Source organism: Calypte anna, chromosome 24, assembly GCF_003957555.1.
Source record: "Calypte anna isolate BGI_N300 chromosome 24, bCalAnn1_v1.p, whole genome shotgun sequence".
In the NCBI taxonomy this organism is placed as follows: domain Eukaryota; kingdom Metazoa; phylum Chordata; class Aves; order Apodiformes; family Trochilidae; genus Calypte; species Calypte anna.
Window position 1 is genome coordinate 2,323,802 of NC_044269.1, and position 16,916 is coordinate 2,340,717.

Below are 16,916 nucleotides of genomic sequence, written 5' to 3' on the forward strand. Positions count from 1 at the left end.
GTTGGTTTAGAGGCTTGGTCTGGTAAGCTCTGCTGAATTTTCACCTCTGCAGTCACGGCCATGTTATGGGAACCATTGAACCTGGTTTTGAGGCTCTATTTGGGTTGAGGGCTGGAAGAGCTGCCCAGAGCCAGGAGGAGGAGAGCTGAGTGAACCTGAGCAAGTTTTCTGCTAGATTTATAGGAGTGCTGGCCCTGCCAGTGCCTCCATCACTGCTTGGAGCCTTGCTCCATGCCTGACCCTACCTGTGCCCATCCTCATCCTCCTGCAGCAAGCAAAAGCAGGATGCTGGCTCTGGAGAAGGGTGAACCCACAGCCAGTCCAGCCAAGCTGTGTCACAGCCCATCTTCTGGCCCTCTGCCTCACCCCTCTCTGTCTTGTCTTATTTCTTCTCCCAGTAGCACAGCTCTGGCAGCTCTGGTTCATGCAGCTCTGGCATGCCGTGGGCTGGCTCCATCCCTCTGGGCACCCCTGTGGTGCCAAGACCATCAGGGTGGCAGTCAGGAGAGACACATCCTCAGCAGGGTGCAGGGAGGGAGGAGGGCAAAGAGGCAGGGAAGGATCCAAAATGAAGATGTCCCTGCTTACTGCAGGGGGGTGGACTGGATGACCTTTAAAGGTCCCTTCCAACCTGAACCATTCTTATTCTAGGTAGATCACCACAGTCAGGATATAACACCCAGCATGAAGGCAGCAACATCTTTCCAAAGGTGTAGGTTGTTCAGGGGACTTGGACACTGGGGTCTGACAGTCAGAGCTGTGTGTGCCCACACACATTCCTATTTACACCCAGAGGTGCTGAGCATCTGTTCCAAAGCCTTTGGATGTGTTCCAGTCCCCAGCCTCACCGATGCCATCTGTAAACTGCTGAGAGGTCTTCTAGGTAATAGCCTGGCTTTGGTCACTCAGGTGTTTCCATAGTTACTGGGCTCCTTATTTATTTTTGGGGGGTAACTCAAATGTTGTCATGGCAATGGCAACACTGTCAGCCTGGTTTTCATCTCCCAGCGGACGAGGGCTGGAATTTCTTGGCTAGGAAAAAGTGTGGTTGTCCTGCTGTGGTGGGGTGAAAGACACCAGGAAAAGGTGTGAAAACTACTTGTGTGCACACAGACACCTTCACTGGCACATCTGCCTGGCTGACACCCATCTGCCACGCAGAGCCAGAGCCTGTGTCCAAGTCGTCATCCCTAACGACCCCTTGATGGACTTTTCTGCCACGGTTTTATCTAATTGCTTTTTGATTATTGCTGTAGTATGATGGATTCCGGTGAAAGGCTTAAGGCAGTGGCTGCCAGGCTAGGAAAACATTATGGTTTGGCTTGATGGCGTATTTACTTGTAAGAGGTCTGATCAAGAGGTCTTTATAGCAGGAATCCCTCATTAATCTCAGGATTAGGCTTCGCACTGTAAACTCAATCCTGTGCAGAGCCAGAGTCCTCATCTTAGCCCGAGCTGGGATGTGTGGGACAGGTTCTGCCTGGGTGCTTGGCAAAGCAGAGGTACAAGGGGGGGATGCTCAGAGGGTGCCAGTGTTGCCATGGCCTTGATGCCCTCAGCAATCAGCCCATTTAACCTCCCCAGCCCTCAGTGTATTCCCTGGAAAAGGAACAGCAGCAATCCCCCATCTCACAGGGCCGGTGGGAGGATAAATACATTCAAGACATGAGGCACTCAGACACAGCAGTAATCACAGCTCATATGTGCACTTAAGATAGATGAGACACGGTGGCCTAATGTGGCTGAGGTCTCCTGAGATTATCTGTCTATACATCAGCAGCAAACCAGCGAGGGGACTCTGGGAGAAGTCCGGGATATTTGGATCTATTGATTCTCTCTGCCTTTTGGCGGGGCGTAAAACAAGAGGACAAGAGACTGTAAAATAATCCAGCTTGAAGAGTTGCTTGTGCCTTGGAAGGGGCCACGTCCTCCCCTCTCAGAGGTTTGTCCCTTAAGCACATTGTTTTCTGTCCTTCATCCTTCCAGGATTCTTTCTGGACAGGAGGCAGGGGATATTTGTAAATTGGACATCAGAACTGGAGCCCAGCTGGGAGGCACCAGGAGAAAGAGGATCCACTCAGGTGAAAAAAATCTCTGTCCAGTTTTGTGCTGTCCTGTCCCTTGCAGTGATCAGCTCAGTGTCCCAGAACATTGCTCAAGTCACCTCCTTAACTTTAGACCAGAGATTTGTGCTCTGTGCTGGTCCTTTCAACAGGGAAATCCCTCTTGGAGTGAGCAGATGGCTTGTGTAAGGCTGCTCCTGTGTTCACCCTGGGTCTCATGTTTTGCACCATCTTTTGCCTCTTGATGAGGGTCCAGGTGGTTTTGGAGTAGGCCCAGGACTCACCTAACCCCTCTTCTTGTTTAGACATCAAGAAGGGGTTGTGTTCATTGACTTGGGCTGAGCACATACGAAAGAGCCAAGCAAAGCTTGAAGGTTCTTGCAGAAATGAAAGGGGTTGGAGCACCTCTTGAGGAAGAAGGACCAGAGATGTTGTGTGAGGTCCTACCATGTTTCTCAGAGCTGCACGTTGGGTTGGGGAGGTCGCTGTGCCATACCTGATGTCCCACCCCACTTCATCGTGTGTGTTCCCCGGGTCTCCTGGCGGCCAAGAGTCTCCTGGGGGCTCACCCAACCCCGTTTGGTGGCCTCATCCTTCTTCCAGGAGGCAGTTGTAGGCCTGGGCTCCAGCTAAATTAACTGAAGCATTTCAACCAGCTCCAATCCTGTCGGCAGCTCAACCGTCCCCTTGTTTACTGTTGAAATAATTACTGCTTTGCCATAATATTAGCTCTGAGCCGTGACTCCATTACCATTATCGCCGGAATATTACCCATTTATTATCTCCCAGCAACCCTGGAAGATGAACACTAGGCTTCAGAGACCAATTGTTTTACAACAGACAGGATCTTGGTGTGCATTGTTTAATGAGGTAAACTACATTATCGCTGGCATTAATTTGGCTGCTGGTGTGCTCCACTAAATCATTGTTAACCTGTGAATCTGCCACTGGTTTTGATGGGTGCTTCATCAGCACAGGCTGGACAGATTGGCCAGGAGAGTGGTCACTGGTGATCCAATTCTGTTTGCATCACCTAGGGTGGAAATAAATAGGTTTTGGTGGTCTTGGAGAAGCAGGACTTGGAGATGGAGCCTGGTTTCACGTGTGGTCATGGTGAAGGAGAAGCTAGCAAAGCAGGTGGACATGTGCCACGACCAGAAATGGAATCCTGCCAGGACCAAGGTGAATATTGAGCCTCTTGAGTGCCAGCAGGTTCTCCAGCAGGTCCCATGGGAGCAGGGTCTGGCTCAGCAGGAGCCAGCAGCATTTTGGTTTCTGTTCCACCAGGAGGTTAGCATGCCAGCAAGCTCCCCAAGGAAGTGGTCACAGCATCTGAGTTCAAGAAGCACTTGGATGATGCTCTCAGGCCCATGGTGGGATCCTGGGGGTGCCCTACACAGGGGCAGGAGTTGGACTTGATGATCCTGATGGGTCCCTTCCAACTCAGCAGATTCTGTGATTCTTTGTGTGGAGCGCTGGGCTGTGGGCAGCTCCTTTAGCATTTCCCTTCTCCTGATATGCCCTGTTTCCTTCTATTTTGGAAAGCAACGGGAGATGATGTACTTGCACACACATATATATGTATAAAAGTAAGATTTTTGATTCCCTGCGTGGTGGAAACAAACTCTCAGAGCTGATTTGTTTGCATATTTGGCACAGCTGCCTTTAAAATATGCATCTTGGTACCAAAATAACAAGACCCCTACTAGCTACAAATGAGGCAATGTCTTTTCCTTAAGGAGGAGAAGGAGAAAAAAAAAAAACCCCACCAAAAAACCAACAACAAACCCTCTCTGTGCATCAGCATATTCCCAGAACACAGCTTTGCAATGTCACACTTTCCCTCCTTGCCAGAGGCAGAGTGTGCTTGACTCCTTATCTAGGGTGGGCTGGGGGCTCTTGGGGAGCAGCAGTGCTGCTGGGTGCTGCCTGACTTGGGGGGCAAAGCAGACAGCTCTGCCTGCACCCCTTCCTGTTACCCTTCTGCTCATCCCCTTGCTTCCTGGGGGATCCCTTTTCCTGCAGGGGGAAAGAGGAGCCACGGGGTTGCAAACTGATGAGGAGCTGGGCACCTCATGCAAAGTGCTTATTAATAAGAATATCAGAGGTTTGTTTTTCTGACTGCCAAGCTGACATTTGCATGACAATCCCAGCAGCAGAGGGACCTGCTTAGGAGATGGTGATTTTCACACACCCCCCCCCAGCAGCATCCCCCTGCACCAGTGGCTCTTCTCCATCCTCGGCTAACTGTGGGCAGGAAGGGGGGTGTTGGTCCTTCCTCTGGTGTGATGGGACAAGGTAGACAAAGCCTGACATGCTGCCAGTGTCAGCTTGCTGCCTTTTCCATCTTTTCTTTAGGAAATGTGTGGCTTTGTGTCAGCCACCCGCTCCCTGCCTGGGACTCACCTTCCATTCAGCTGGCGTGGGGGTAGAGCAAGGGAAGGGAGCGTCTGTGACTGGAGAGATCTCCACACAAATTAAAACCTTTTATCAGCCCTTAATAGCTGTGCGAACTAATTATATTTTGGGGCAAACTTTGCCAGAGACTCCCCCGAGGTATTATTATAAAAAAAAACGTGAGCTGGGGAAAGGCGTCCCCATTCTGTCAACACCGGGTGGCTTCAGCTATAGGAAACTCAGCTCCTGCTCAGTTTAGCTCCTGTGATGTGCTTTCCATAAGCTGCTGCGGGTGCTTTTGGGGAAAAAAGATCCCCTTTGGGCTGCCCCACATGTGGGCCAGCACTGCTGAGCCAAGGGCAAGGCTGGGGGTGAGGAAATTGCACGGAAATATCCATTTGGCCAAGCTGCCCGCAGCCACTGAGGGTGTACGATGGGGTAGTTCCATCCCAGAGGGATAGGATGGTGTGAGGAGGGGTGGGAAGGATTCCCAGAGAGGTGCTGGAGGTGTTAAGACTCCAGCAGGTGGGTGCTGGGAATGAGCAGCACAGGGAAGAAGCACAGGGTTGAGCATGGATGGTTTCCCTGATGCTGACACCTTGCTGGGTGGGGCTGCTGGTGGCAGTGGAGCTGACTTCCCAAAAAATTGTGATTTTTTTTTTTTTTTCCTGGCATTGACATTTTCTTCCTTTTTCCTCCATTTTTTCTTCCTTTTTTCCTCCATTTTTTCCTCCTTTTTTTTTTCTTCTCCTTTTTTTGCTTCCTTTTGTTTCTCCTTTTTTCCTCCTTTTTTTTCATCCTTTACTTTGTCCTCTTTTTTTGTCCTTTTTTGCCCTTTTCTCAGCTTCTTTTTTTTCCTTTTTAATTTTTTTTTCCTGTTTTCTTTTTTTTTCCCCCTCCTTTTTCCTCCTTCACCCTTTCTTCCCTTGGGACATCTCCACTCACAGACCCTGCTCAGCGCAGAGCCCCGAGGCCACAGACATCCCTGTGTTCACCTACCCTCACACTCCATTGGCTTTTTTTGTTTTTTTTTTCCCTTTGAGCTCAACTCCTGCCCTTGGGAAGCTTTGTCCCATGGGGAAGGAGTTTTTTACCCCCTATCACTCTGCCTCTGCTGTATCCTTGGTGCAGATTCCAGCTAATAGGGTGGAGCTAGCACAAGCGCTTTCTATTAATGGAGCAGAATATAAACAGAATAAAGTCTTCATTTCCCAGGCTGTGATTTCATTATTAATATACTTTACAGTTCACAGGGTGTTCGTTTGCTTCCGTGTTTTCTCAGCTGGCGTGCTCCGCAGCACCGAGTGAGAAGAGTCATAAAATATCCATTTCCAGTTGAATGTGCCTCCAATTCGCCGTGAAATGTTTCTCTCTGTCGTGAATATTAAGTGGCTGAGGGGTTGAGAGCCCTGGGATGAGGCAGGGTGGGGTTGCCAAGCCCCTCTCAGCATCCCAGGGGAGGTGTGGCTGCAGGGCAGGAAAGGTGGCAAAGCGAGAGGTAGGGAGTGAGTGGTGGGAGAGGGGAGAAAGGGGAGGAGAGGGGAAAAAAATGGTAGGAAAGACACCAGAGGGAAAAGGAAAAAAGTTGGGGATTTCATAGAATCATAGAATTAGCCGGGTTGGAAGGGACCTCAGAGATCATCTAGTCCAACCCTTGACCCACCGGAGCAGTTGCTAGACCATGGCACTGAGTGCCACATCCAGTCTTTTTTTAAATGTCTCCAGGGACGGAGAATCTACCACCTCACCGGGCAGTCCATTCCATAGCCTGATCACCCTCTCCGTGAAGAAATTCTTTCTAATATCTAACCTAAACCTCCCCTGGCACAACTTAAGACTGTGTCCTCTTGTCTTGTTGATGGTCATCTGTGAAAAGAGTCCAGTTCCCACCTCGCTACAGCCTCCTTTCAGGGAGTTGTAGACAGCAATGAGGTCTCCCCTGAGCCTCCTCTTCTTCAGGCTGAACAGCCCCAGCTCTCTCAGCCTCTCCTCATAGGGCTTGTGCTCGAGTCCCTTCACCAGCCTGGTTGCCCTCCTTTGGACCTGTTCCAGGACCTCTACATCCTTCTTAAACTGAGGGGCCCAGAACTGGACACAGTACTCGAGGTGTGGCCTAACCAGTGCTGAGTACAGGGGAAGAATCACCTCCCTGGACCTGCTGGTGATGCTGTTTTTGATACAGGCCAGGATGCCATTGGCCTTCTTGGCCACCTGGGCACACTGCTGGCTCATGTTCAGTTTCTTGTCGATGCAGACTCCCAGGTCCCTTTCTGCCTGGCTGCTCTCCAGCCACTCTGTCCCCAGCCTGTAGCGCTGCATGGGGTTGTTGTGGCCAAAGTGCAGGACCCGGCACTTGGCCTTGTTGAACCTCATCCCGTTGGAATCGGCCCAGCTCTCCAGTCTGTCCAGGTCCCTCTGCAGAGCCCTCCTGCCTTCGAGTTGGTCCACACTTCCTCCCAGCTTGGTGTCATCTGCGAATTTGCTGATGATGGACTCAATCCCTTCGTCTAAGTCGTCGATAAAGATATTAAACAGAACTGGGCCCAACACTGATCCCTGGGGGACACCACTAGTGACCGGCTGCCAACTGGATGCAGCCCCGTTCAGCACCACTCTCTGGGCCTGGCCCTCCAGCCAGTTCCTAACCCAGCACAGGGTGCTCCTGTCCAAGCTGTGGGCTGACAGCTTTTTCAGGAGAATGCTATGGGGGACGGTGTCAAAGGCTTTGCTGAAATCCAGGTAGACCACATCCACCGCCTTCCCCTCATCCACCAGACGGGTCACCTGATCATAAAAGGAGCTCAGGTTGGTCAGGCAGGACCTGCCCTTCCTAAACCCGTGCTGGCTGGGTCTGATCCCTTGCCCATCCTGCAGGTGCTGTGTGATTGCACTGAGGATGATCTGCTGCAAAGTGAAGGATGCTCCAATGGAGCAGACCTGTGCTCCACATCCCTGTCCCACTGGGCAGGGAGGATGTTGCAGCAGTTTGTTTGTACCTCAGTTATCAGTGTCCCTGCTTCTCTCTGGCCTGAGCAGGTAGAAAAGAGATTTCCTTGTGTCTGGCCAGGATGCAAAAAGCTGCTGTGAAACATCCTGATGAGCAGGAGCTGCTGGGCTGCCCCATGCCCAGCTGAGCAGCAGCAGAGAATCACCCCAGGGGTGTAAATGCCATTACACATGCAACAAAAAGGAGTTTGTCACATGAACTGGGGGGACACACGGTGGTGTTCTGCTCCTGGCTACGTGGCCTGCAGGAAAAGCAGAGAGATTTGTGGCTTGGGTGCAGTTTTTAATAGTTTGTAGCACACTGAAGGGTCACTGCAGGGCAAGGCAGCAGGAGTTTGGGTGGCCAATCTCATCCCAGTACAAGGAACCAGGTGGCATGGGCAGCCAGCACATCTGGCAGCACATCTGGCATGTGGCCACAGCTGGAGGCAGCACGCCAGTCACCTCTCCCCTGCCCACCACCCCCTCCTTGCAACAGTGGTGGGAGTTGAGGTGTCACTGCTAGGAAAAAGGGACAAAAAGCCAAATCCCAGTGACGTACCCAGGCCAGGGGGATAACTCAGGTGCTGCCTGGAGCTGACAGCACCGTTTACCTTCTGAGTTCTTGCTGAAATGTCTTCAGCCACAGCATTCCTCACTGCAAGGGAAAAAAATGCCTCTTCTTTTCCTATCTTCTTTCGCTCAAGTCAAGATAATAATAGTCTTTTTCTGATCCCCTGAACTTTCCCATCTGCTTGGTAAAACAATGGCAATTCTTTTTCCTCCTGGTCTTTCTCTCCATCTTCCTGTCTTTTATTTTTATCCTCCTACAGTATAATTTAAAGCCAGAGCAACGCTATAACCTCTGGGTTTTTCCCCTTCCTGCTCTCCTTTAAAATGGCTTTTCCCTGGCAGAGCAATGCCTCTCACTGCTCTGCCAGCACCCATAGTGGGGCCAAGACCTTCACAGGAGGCCTGGAGCAAGGATGATGGGCTTGAGCAAGGACTCACCCCATTGTCCTGTCCCCTTCCTCCCAGTCCTTGGACCAGTATCACCCATCCCTGCAATTCATGGCACAGCTCCTCTCTTCCTGTATCCCCTTTCTGGCCTCACAGCATCCTCACCAAGCACACCCCCTCCTTATCCCCCCCCCCCACCCAAGCTCTGCATTTCCCTGGCTGCTCACAATAAGCTGCAATATCACGAATGATCCTGCAGAAATGGAGACATCAGTGCCATAAAACACGAGGGACAGAGCAAGGCCACTGGGCTGGAAAATAGCGTGTCGGAAAAAATAAAGATGGACTAAAGATGATGGAGAGGCAGTGGTGAGCTTCACCCTGCCACGATTCTGATGGCTCCAGGGGGGTGAAGAGGGGTCAGGGAGTCCCAAGGGAAGAGAAATTTCCTGCGTTTGCAGAAATCCATGGCAGCAACGGTGTCTGGGCTCTCTGTGAGCCCCATGCAGGGATGTGCAAGGAGAAGGGAAAGTTTCCCAAATCCCTATGACTTCTTGCCAGCCCTGGGGATGGATTTAGCAGGCACTTGATGCTTATTTTTTGCCTCTAATGCCATTATGCCACTTGCTTCCCATTCTAGGGATATTTTCTTAATGCGGCTGAACTGCAGCTTAGCTGAGGTTACAGCTGTTTAACGCCTTGGCTCGCAATTGCTTCTTAAGCTTGTCCTGCAGAGAAAGCCTTGGGGTTGAAATCCACAGCCAGAGGGACCCTACAGCCCAGCAGCCAATTTTCAGGCAAATCCAGAGGAAAACGGGGCTCCTGGAGCTGTGCTGGGGATGCTCTCTCCAGCCGGTGTGCGGCTGGGAGGGGATGCGATGGATCAGGCCCCCACCTCCCAGCTGGGCGTTTTTCTGGGGGATGCTTTGTGAAAGTTCTCTAAACAGCAGGCAGGAGCACCTCATTTCTCAACGTTCTCTCTCCTCACCAAACCTTTTGCCACTGTGGTTTCTCCCAGAGACAGGAAGAAAGCTGCTAGAAGTGGGACGTGCTCCAGGAGAGCCACGTTGCGCCAGGATTTACTCCCGCAAACAGGATGTTTGTGTTTGTCTGAGTGGTTTTCTCCAGCAGCATCTGTCACTTCCCAACGTCTCGGTGTCGTTGCAGCAAATAATTTACACACTACCCACTGTACCCCCATCTGCCAGGCAGCCCCTCTGCCTGTACAGGGCCCTACCTTGCTGCCTCTCCAAAAAAACTCAGGGGCAGAGGCGGCGAGCCAAACAAGAGGCCAAATTAAATCAAAAGCACAGCTCTGGCACCCAGGGGGGAAATGTACATCAGCTTTGACTTATTGCACAGCTCACACTTACAAGAGGGAAGCAGTGCCTTTTGTCACTGCAAGGGGCCATGAAAAATGAATTAGGGCCACTGCTGGGAGAGGGCACGCAGGAGAATCTTTCATTCCAGCGACGCCGTCCTCTCTCACCTTGCGAGTGGCAACAGGGAAAATAAAATTAAAAAAAAATGCAGGGAGGAAGGAGGAGTGGGGAAAGAAAAGAGGGAGGACTTCTTGTTGGGTGGCTGTGGGAGGGAGCAGGGGAGGAGGAGCAGCTTGGGTGCTTGAGCAGTCAAGGTGGAGCTGCCCAGAGATGCTGGTTCATCAAGAACTCTCTGGAAAGGGTTTGGCTCTGTGGGAATCTCAATATTTGGGTTTCCTGTGCCTTTTGCACATGTTCCTGCATGAAGGTAGAAAAGCTGCATGGGAAGAGTATCCGTGTGGGCTGCAGCCTCTTCCAAACCTTTCCTGTGGGAGCATCCATCCCTCGTGGTGCCACCACAAGGGCCACCACCTTGTCCTCCAAGCGGGTGGACCCTGAGGGCAGTGATGGTCTATGGCCCCCTAATGAGCCCTACACCCATTTATCTACAGATGTGACCCCACTTGAACCACAGCCTTTGCTTACTTGCTCTGGGGGGTGATACATGCTGTCCAGACCTTTTCCTGCTGCTTAGCACCCTTACCAGCACCCTGGGAGGAGGCAGGGTCTGAGAGAGGCTGAGGACAGTCAGTGCTGGTTTGGTGAGGAGGAGCTGGAGGAAGCACCATGCACCAGATTAAAAGGTTTCATTCTTGATTCGCCTCGTTTGCTCTTGAATTAGAGCCACCTTCAAGGGTGGTTGGTCCCCGAGTTGTTTTGTTTCTTTTCTTTAAATATTAATTTCCATAATCCTTTTATTTCCCAAGGAACTATTTCTTGCAAACAAAAGGTTTAACACTCCTCTTTTATTCCCGGGAACAAATAAGTTGTCTGAGGCACACAAACATCCCGGCAGCAGCCGTCTGATGCCCAGGAACTGCCTTGAAATACAAATTGCAGAACACATGGGATGGGGAGAAGCATCCCTGAGGATCCCAGGGATGCTGGCAGCATCTCCCCGGGGATGCTCAGCCGGAGAGGAGGGGGCAGCGTGGCCGGAAGGCACCGGGAAGCCCCCGTGCAGCCCGGGATCCCGATCCTTTTGCATGGAGGTCTTGATGATGTTCCTTTTGGAGATGGGGAGATTTGAGAGCTGGAGGCCAGGAAGCACAATAGAAGACAGACTGCTTGTACCTCATTGTCTGGAGAATAGATGGGCTGCGGGCTCCCAGAGAATAGGAGCTGCCACTCAGGCAGCTTTAATAGAACAGGCGGCAGATAGATTTCAATAAAAGAAATGAGTATAAATATTGTTAGGGGAGAAGAGAGAAAAAGTGGAAAAAAAAGAGATCTGGTTTGATGAGTCACAGTGGGAAACTTTCAAGGACTTTTAAGCTAAAAAAACTCTCCACAATGGTGCTATAATGGGAGGCTCGACCGACTCTGCCAGCGAGGGGAGCAGACTGGGCAGGGGACCCCACTGGGGGTTTGCATTCAAGGGCTGGCCCTGGACATAGGGCACAGTGGTGAGGGGGCCACGCTGGTGGAATTGGGTCATGGGTTTGCTCTCTGCGGTTGGCCTTGGCTGTCTGTGATGTGGATGGTGATTATAGGCTGGGAATACAGGCTGGGCAAGCAGGCCATGTGGTGGCATCTGTAGGGTCTCTGCCAGCTGTGTGTCCCAGTGACTAGTGGGATGTGTGGCAAAAATTTACTAGCTGAAAGTTTCAGTTGTTCTAGGATTAGTTGCAGGAACAAAGCCCCAGGTTCTTCCAGTGTGCACCAGGGAACAGAGGAAAGCTGGTAGTAGAAGTTCTGCTGAATCTATTTATATGAAGGGCATGAAGAAGAAAAAGAAGAGGATGTTCCCCCTCTCTTTGGTGGCATCTGGAGGGTCTCTCCCAGCTGTGTGTTCCAGTGAGTAGTGGGCAGTGTGGCAAGTGACCATTTATTAGATAAAAATTTCAGTTGTTCCAGGATTAGTTGTAGGAACAAAGCCCCAGGTTCTTCCAGTGTGCACCAGGGAACAGAGGAAAACTGGTAGTGAAAGTTCTGCTGAATCTATTTAAATGAAGGGCATGAAAAAGAAGAAGAAGAGGATGTTCCCCCTCTCTTTGGTGGCACAGCTGGTGACAGTCATCACCCCTGGGGTGTGGGGATGAGGAGGGATGCCAGGCTGCAGCAGCCCTCAGTACAAAAGCCTGGCAGGGAAAGCAGCATCCCCTGGGGCATCACACAATGTCAGGCCATGGAAACATGGTAATTAACGTGGGAAATGATGTAAGAGGAGACTTTTCTTCCTTTGTTGCCAACAAACTTCAAAGCAAGAGAGACTTGGCCCCATGTAAGCATGATGCAGTCTTTGATACAGTGTGTGTGTGTTTCTGGGGTTGCAGTCCTGAAGGCTTGTCAAAAAATGAATCATAGAATCATTCTGGATGGAAAACACCTTTAAGATCATGCAGTCCAACCATTCCCCCAGCACTGCCAAGCCCACCACTACCCCATGTCCCTCAGCACCACATCTCCATGGCTTTGAAACCCCTTTAGGGATGGGGACTCCACCCCTGCCCTGGGCAGCCTGGGCCTGACAACCTTTTTTGGGAAGAAATTATTCTTAATATCCAATCTAAACCTCCTCTGGCCCAACTTGAGGCCATTTCCTCTTGCTCTGTCACTTGTTACTTGTAAGAAGAGGAGGTTCCTAGCCTTTCTTCTGAAGGGCATCACTTCTCTTGGGGAGGGAGTCACAGAGGGAGGTGTGCTGGAGCCTGTGGTACAGGGATGTAACATTCACAGGAGGATGAGAGGAGTTTGTTGTGCTGGCCTGGGTCGATAGGGTAATCTTAAAAAGATCATTTTTTAAATGATTGCTCTGGATGAGTTCCAGCAGGTTAATTTCCCCCGATTTTTGTCTGCCAGAGCGTGGCAGCATCAAGCTGGCACCAGGGAGCTGGAAAGAGGGGGGTGCATGGAGAGCAAGCTGCCCTGGCTGGTGTCATTCACCTGATCAAAAGGGAAAGGGAATTTCTGAACTTTGTGTTAATTGAGCAGTCAGCAGGGGATAATACTGATTAATAAGAAGTGAAGCAAGAGGTTCCACAGGATTTGAGCAGGGGGCGTACTGGAGGCAGCTTCAGCTCTTTCATACCCTTCTCACCAGGGTTGTTCTGCCTGTTTTGTGAGCCAGGTTTGGGATAATTCCTTCTCCTGCCCACCAGGAGCCAAACATCCAGGTGATGCTCTTAAATCACCCATCCTGTGCTTCACCACCCAGTGCCATGGTGCAGGAGAGGTGCAGCAGGTCTCAGGCCCCATCAAGTCCCTCTTACTCCCTCTGTGCATCTCATTTATTTACTCTAAAGGTTTTTAGGGTGGCCATCAGTACCACATCAGGGTGAGGTTTGAAATCTATGGCTCTCACTTTTGGCACGTCACTTGGAGCTGGGAGTCTGCAGGATGTTAATTTTTATTGCCAGAAGTAGCCATAAATTGATAGCTCTGAATTGCTGTAGGGACTGTAATTAACTAGTTACTATTTCACCTCCAAAAGGAGCAATGTTTCATGCTCTTACTTTTACTTATCTGGAATCAGTTGCTGTCAACATCCGCTGAAGCCCGTATAAAGATTTATAGACCTTGGAGGTAAATATTGACTAATGGGCAGCTTGGCTTAATGTTCACCTTGAAGGACAATAAATTGTGCTATTGATTGAAGCAAGATGTCGATATCTGCATTGTTGTAAACATTTTAATAAAATTATCTCCATAAAATATTCTCCTGCTCTGGCCAGGCCCACCTGGTTGGATCAGTGCCCTCTGTCACCTCTGAACCAGCTCCAGGACTTTGGGTGTCTGGAGGTCAAACCTGGAGAGTTTCATGAGGTTCATGGTCCTCAGCATAGTGAAAAAAAATCAGTGGTGGTAGCTCGGTGCACCACAGGGTGCTGGCAGGGCACCACGAAGCTTTTTTAGCAGCATCCTGGGTAGTGTTCAGCCAGGGAAAGCCTTGAGGGTTGTGTCTTAGATACCTGCAAGAGGGAGCCAGGGGACGGTGGCATGTAATTAATTTGGGGAACATGTGTTGTCTTTCTGGTGAGTTATTATCTTGTCAGAGGCTCAATGGAAGCAAACGGGTGGGAGGATGCAGAAGGGAGAAGAGTCAGGTTGGGAAAATGAGAGGAAGCAAGGGATGGAGAAAGGCAAAGAGAGGGGAATATGGATTCCTGAGGCATCCGCCCTTTGTGCTTGTGCTTCTCCTTCTCAAGGGTGTTTTATGGAGCTGCAGAGCTGCAGGTCTGGCAGAGCAAGTCCTAAATAAATAGTACATGGTGGTCTGTGCACAGGCTCCTGCTCGCTGAGCAGGTGGATCCAGGCTCTGGTTTTCCATCTCTCCAGCTCACACTGTGTTAGTTCATCATCCTTGGCTGATGAGCGAGGATTATGTTTTTGCCTAGTCCGTGGTGCTTCCATTTCTGGCCTGTATTATATTATTAGTATTAATAATAGTAATGATGGGTGCTGGCTGTGCTGGTTTTCTAGCTCCTGAGGAGATGAGAGAGCTCTCCCATTAATTCCAGCAATATTTCAGCTCCTGATTGTGCTCAAGCAGAGTTGTAAAAAGTTCCCACTATCAATTCAGGCAGAGCAGGGCTGGTGCCATCCTAGGAGGAGCTCCTGGAGCCCTGGGCCAGCCCTGCCCTGAGCATCCCTGAGCTCTTGTTGCTTTGGGAGGCAAAGACCAAGGCAGTTGGGTGCCCTTCACTTTACTCTCACTTTGCTCAAGCCTCGGGTGAGCAGTGAGAGCAATCCCACAGTGAGACAAAAATCCTCATCCAAAACCTGAGCTGGGACTTGCCTCACTCCAAGTCCTGGGGAGCTGCACTTCACCCAAAGCTGCATCTGTGTCCCGGTACAGATAAATGTCCCTCCCACACCCTGAGAGGTCCCCAGCAGCCACAAGGCCACCAGCACCCTGTTGTTTTCCATAACCAAGGTCTGCACGTCCACAGCTTGTGTTTGCTTAACCCCAGCCCTACTCCCTCCATCCCCTCCATTTATTTTTCCCTTCCTGGCAGTCACTAATGAATGAGATTTGTTCAACCATCAACAAGACTTCCCATTATAAATAGGCAAAACCACAGAGGCCAGGGAGTGAGCACTTCAGCAATTATTCTTGGTCCCTCTGGCTAACACGGGCATCGGCACGATCCGGCAGAGAAGTGGTTTCATAAATCCAGTTTTCCTGTAAAACTGGCACTAAGAAGGCAGGATCTGGCCAGGGCTTCTGGCAGGGACCATCTTCCTAATGCTGTCGTCATCTCTATCATAAGCATGAGTAATCCCAGATCAAGCTCAGGGCAAAAGCAGGCATCAGCTCCACTCAGAGCCTCCTGTTTTGGGACTCTATGTGTCAGGGTTGATGGGCTGGAGCCAAAATCCTGGGGGTGCCAACAACAAATCCCTGCCAGACCCCAAAACCCTGAAATCTTTGCTCTCTGCCTCTCACTCAGCCCACTACCATGCACGTATCTCCAAGTTCAGCCTTACGCTGGCACAGGGGAACCCTTCATCTCTCAATTTCCTGAGCTTTCTGCAGGTGAAGAGCTGACCCTCACAGTTCCTTTAATGAAGTCTTTTGGTGGGTAATGAAATGCACTCGAGCTGCTTTGCTCCCACATCAAACCGGGGACGCACGCTACGGCTCGGTGACGGCGAGAGCTGATTCTTGCTACCTGTGAGCCAGCCAGGGAAGGGCTTTTGGTTAGTTAGGAAGCAAGAGTGTTATCCGAGCCTTTGCACCAACTGGAGTCAGATTTGCTCACGAAGCATCTGAAGCCACCGGCTGTGTCGTTATTTTATCAGCAGGCAGCGCTATGCTACAGAGAAGCCGATTCTAGGTCAGCCGTAAAAGGGATGTGCTCCCCCCTCCACCCCTCCACCTCCTTTTTTTTTTTTCTTTTTTTTTTTTTTCTTTTTTTTTTTTTTTTTGCAGCTGCAGCCCTGCTAGATGTAACGCAGCAGTCTGTGGGACTCCAAAGGGTATTGATTTGGGGGGTAGCACTTTCACAGCTCACCCTTAAGTTGTTCTACGTATGGATGCGCTCAGAGAGTTTTGACCGTGAGCTGCTCGGGTGGGAATCTTAGCACAGGGATGAGGGTGGACTTCAGCAGTTCATCCCAGCAAGTTGCATAGGAAATGTCATTTCAGCCCTTTGCGGGGCTGACAGCCCAGTTGGATCATCCTGGGATAGTGGGATGCACGGAGGGGTGCACACTGGGTCCTCAGTTTGGCCATCAAGTGTGCGACGCACCAAGTCCTGGGGTGTCTGGTGCAGGGCAGAGCCCAAGGGGGTTTTTTTAAGGCTGACCATATTTTGCTGATAAGACCATCACTGGGGACTGCAGCAACAGGATCCAGAAATGGCATGGGTGCTGGCTCAAGGCCCCAAATGCACACCCTCATGGACATTTGCTTTCAAAGCAGCCCCTTCAGTGTGCAATTTATGTGCTGCAGGATGAGATGCTGGGAAGTGGGATGTGGATGGTGTGTGCCCCGACAGGAAGGTCCCCCAAGAGCTCTCTGTGTGCATTTGTTTGGAGCATGATGTGTGCAGTTGAGCAGTCAAGCGTGGTGAGCTGTGGCCCATCGGGTCACAGTAGCCAGGCCATGAAGTGGGGGTGAGTGTGGGATCCACCAGCCGAGCTCCTCGTGTCCCTCAGGGACCAAGGACCCATGCTCAGCCTCTGCCATTGGCACTCACACCCAGAAACAGCTGTCCAGGGCTAATTTATTTCCTAATGCTGCAGCAATGTTAATTTATAAATTACACTGGTAATTCAAGCTATTATTAATTTCAGATGGTGTAGGGCAAGTGTAATTAAAATATGACACCGATTGCCACACATATGTACCAAGGACTACCGTTTAAAATTTATAGGAATATTAAGTGTGACACTGGGCTTGGAGATGCTTCGTGCAGCAATTACAGCATCTCAGCTGCAGGAGATCCAACAGGGAGATGTAAACCAAAGGAAGGGAGATGTTGTCCCTGTCTGAGGGCTGTCGTAAGCCCACTCGTGCTCTTAG

The 16,916-nt window shown here is 50.7% G+C and overlaps 1 protein-coding gene across 1 annotated transcript in view; it reads left to right on the top strand.

The window, feature by feature from the left end:
• The window catches only part of LOC103526083 (protein CEPU-1), a 131,239-nt gene that overhangs the window by 107,323 nt on the left and 7,000 nt on the right, over window positions 1–16,916 (top strand).